Raw genomic sequence first — 3,957 nt, 5'->3', positions numbered from 1 at the left:
TTTGTTCTTCTTTCTCTAATTGCTTTAGGTGCAAGGTTAGGATGTTTATTCGAGATGCTTCCTGTTTCTTAAGGTAGGATTGTATTGCTATAAACTTCCCTCTTAAAACTGCTTTTGCTGCATCCCATAGGTTTTGGGTCATCGTGTCTCCATTGTCATTTGTTTCTAGGTATTTTTTCATTTCCTCTTTGATTTCTTCAGTGATCACTTCGTTATTAAGTAGTGTATTGTTTAGTCTCCACGTGTTTGTACTTTTTACAGATCTTTTCCTGTAATTGATATCTAGTCTCATAGTGTGTGGTCGGAAAAGATACTTGATACAATTTCAATTTTCTTAAATGTACCAAGGGTTATTTGTGACCCAGGATATGATCTATCCTGGGGAATGTTCCATGAGCACTTGAGAAAAAAGTGTATCCTGTTGTTTTTGGATGGAATGTCCTATAAATATCAATTAAGTCCATCTTGTTTAATGTATCATTTAAAGCTTGTGTTTCCTTATGTATTTTCATTTTGGATTATCTGTCCACTGGTGAAAGTGGGGTGTTAAAGTCCCATACTATGAATGTGTTACTGTCAATTTCCCCTTTTATGGCTGTTAGTAGTTGCCTTATGTATTGAGGCGCTCCTATGTTGGGTGCATAAATATTTACAATTGTTATATCTTCTTCTTGGATAGATCCCTTGATCATTATGTAGTGTCATTCTTTGTCTCTTCTAATAGTCTTTGTTTTAAAGTCTATTTTGTCTGATATGAGAATTGCTACTCCAGCTTTCTTTTGGTTTCCATTTGCATGGAATATCTTTTTCCATCCCCTCACTTTCAGTCTGTATGTGCCTCTAGGTCTGAAGTGGGTCTCTTGTAGACAGCATATATATGGGTCTTGTTTTTGTATCCATTCAGCCAGTCTGTGTCTTTTGGTGGGAGCATTTAATCCATTTACATTTAAGGTAATTATCGATATGTATGTTCCTATTCCCATTTTCTTAATTTTTGGTTGTTATTATAGGTCTTTTAAAGTTAAAAAGTGAACATTTCCCCATTTTCCTTACCAAATGCTTAACTATGCTACCCAACATTCTCAGCCCAAAAGTAGCATTATTATAACATGGACACAAACATCAAAACAAAAGGATTTTAAGACACAGACCCATGTTAATATTTGAAATAACTGGAAATGGTTACATTATTCTTTAAATACAATAATTGTTGAACACAATGAAATTAATGAAGTCTCCTGTGCCCAGGACAGATTATGTGAATTGTGGAGGGACAATGTTTTTATTCTTTTTGAAAAATGAACTATGTTACAAACTTCTAAAATTAACTGCTTTTCTATATTTTATTGATATAAATACAACTAATTTCAATAAGCATCAGCTACCATTCTACCACTACACCAAAGGCAAAATGGTTAAATACTAATGTGAAGTATAATTACAGAAACGCTTTCACTTCTACTAAAGTTGTCTCTAACACCATCGTATATACTTTGTACCGTTTGCTTGTAATTGATGAGATGTTTGAAATGAAGCAAAGTTGAACTTTAATCAAACTGTCATTTCTCAGTGGAAAATGCTCTCTTCATCAGAGGTGGTTGAGCCTTCCCGACATCAAACATCATTTCCAAAGGTGGGTTATTAAGAGAACACTGATCAGGTATATGGCCTGTCTGGTTATAATACTCCTTTGAGAGTGAACGGCTCCCAAGTATGTCTTGCAGTGCTCCAAAAATAGCTCCTCCCAACCAGGCTACACAATTAGTCTTTGCAGGTGGAGTATGCATTCAGAATGTCTTGGTGCTAAGTGTTTTTTATATTTTGGTTTTTCTACCAAATACCTTATTTCTGCAAGTAGTCTGTGGAGGAATCCTGGCAACATAGACGTGCCACCTATGACTACCAAATTCTCTGCTAGTTGCTTCCTAGTGTCTATTGGGCACTGCATAAGGGAATCCAATATTAAAGTGGCAACTGATTTCTCTTCATTATCTTGCTCAAAAAGGATTTCCACAACCGAATCTCTGATTGATCCAAGGACATGTAAAATCTTCTCTCCATCTAATGGGTAGTCAACATTTGGGGGTGGTGAGGGACGCTCAGTATTCCCATCAATATTAAATTTTGCTGCTTGGATTTTTAGTCCACGCTTCAGATCACTAACAAAGCAAGTGTGCACTTCAATGTCCTCCAAGATACCTTCTTGAATTGAACCCATCGCAGAGGGAAGGCTCTGTTCTTTAGCAGCCCCTGTGTCAACAGTACATTGTTCCAATAGTTGGGTTTCCAACTCCTTGTGAAGAGCTTTTCCTCCTGGGGGAGTGCTCCCCAACAATTTAGTACTGGGATTCCTTCATATGTAGGTAACACCAAGCTTTCCCTATATCCACAATCCAGGACCATGGCAGAGTTTATCCCAAGTTTAAGAAGAGCCATTAGATGACTTGGAGCAAGCAAGACAGATGGAACCTCAAAATACTTTCAATAGATGCCTGAAATACAGTATGTGGATGAATTCCTTTAGGTAGGAATATAATTCTTCTGTATTGATATTATATTGTACAACTTTGATAGGCTTAGGCATACCAGCTATTTTTTTTTTTTATCACACTAGGAATTATGCACCTTGGACCAGTTTCTCCAGCAAATCCACACTTGGTAAAAGCCTCTCCCAGGTCTATCATGACCGCCGTTTTCTCTCTGCCACTCCCCAGGCCCTTGTACAGCGGCATGGTAGTAAACAAGCCAGTAAGGAGACAGGCGCTGACAGACCTCGGCTGCCAACAGCCCTCGGCTCTTGGGGGGCCCATCATTCCTTTTTTACGGCTAAATAATATTCCATTATTTGTATATGCCACGTTTTGTTTATCCATTCATCTGTTGATGGATACTTGGATTTTTCCCACCTTTTGTCTATTGTGAATAATGCTGTTATGAACTTTTGCATACAAGTATTTGTTTGAATCGCTGTTTTCAGTTCTTTTGGATATATATCCAGGAGGGGAACTGCTGGGTCATATAGCAATTCTATGTTTAACATTTTGAGAAACCACCAAACTGCTGTTATTCTGTATGCCTTATATGCCTTATAAATGCCACTAGCATCTGAAAGCAGAAGCTCTATGCTTTCTTTGTGTGACTGGCAGGTTCATACCGTCCATCTTCCTTTTAATTTATTTTTTATTTATTTATTTTTTTGCGGTATGTGGGCCTCTCACTGTTGTGGCCTCTCCCGTTGCCGAGCACAGTCCCCGGACGCGCAGGCTCAGCGGCCATGGCTCACAGGCCCAGCTGCTCCGCGGCATGTGGGATCTTCCCGGACCGGGGCACGAACCCGTGTCCCCTACATCGGCAGGCGGACTCTCAACCACTGCGCCACCAGGGAAGCCCCATCTTCCTTTTTAACAGAGGAAATCAGAATAGTCTCTTCAGTCTCTTTATTGAAATGTTCGATGAGTAGATCACAATTCTGTTACTACAGCGTTGTCTTGCTGTACTGTAGGCCTAAATACAGGTTCTATCATGAATGAACCTTTGAACTTAAACAAATCTTAGAGGCTACTGACCATTTATTTACTTGACTAAATTATTTTGTCTGATGAGAAAGAGATGCTGCATTTTATTTCTGGTATTGTAAGAAAGGTTTCATTTTGGTGAAGCATAAATATTTGAATACTAGCCTTGGTACTCAGTCGTCATGGAATATGTCTCAGTGTGCCAACACAGACCAGTATGAAGTTGGTTCTTAAAGGAATTTCTTTATTTGCACCTGAGGGTATTTTTAAATTTTTTCTCTTCTTGACTGGCCAGAAATTTTGACATAAAAAAATCCATTTTTAAATCAACCAACCTTTGAGAGTGAATCGTTAATGTGGACTTGAAGCATTAAGAAAGTTTAAGTTGAAGAGAAATCTAGATCTACAACTTTACTGAAGTAAAACTGTTCCTTCATCTTAC

At 38.3% G+C, this 3,957-nt stretch overlaps 1 pseudogene; it reads right to left on the bottom strand.

Moving 5' to 3' along the window:
• Positions 1–1,525: 1,525 nt before the first annotated feature.
• On the bottom strand, positions 1,526–2,760 carry LOC132520501 (actin-related protein 10-like; annotated as a pseudogene).
• Positions 2,761–3,957: the final 1,197 nt, after the last annotated feature.

Source organism: Lagenorhynchus albirostris, chromosome 5, assembly GCF_949774975.1.
Source record: "Lagenorhynchus albirostris chromosome 5, mLagAlb1.1, whole genome shotgun sequence".
NCBI lineage: Eukaryota > Metazoa > Chordata > Mammalia > Artiodactyla > Delphinidae > Lagenorhynchus > Lagenorhynchus albirostris.
This window is presented reverse-complemented; position numbering and strand designations above follow the sequence as displayed.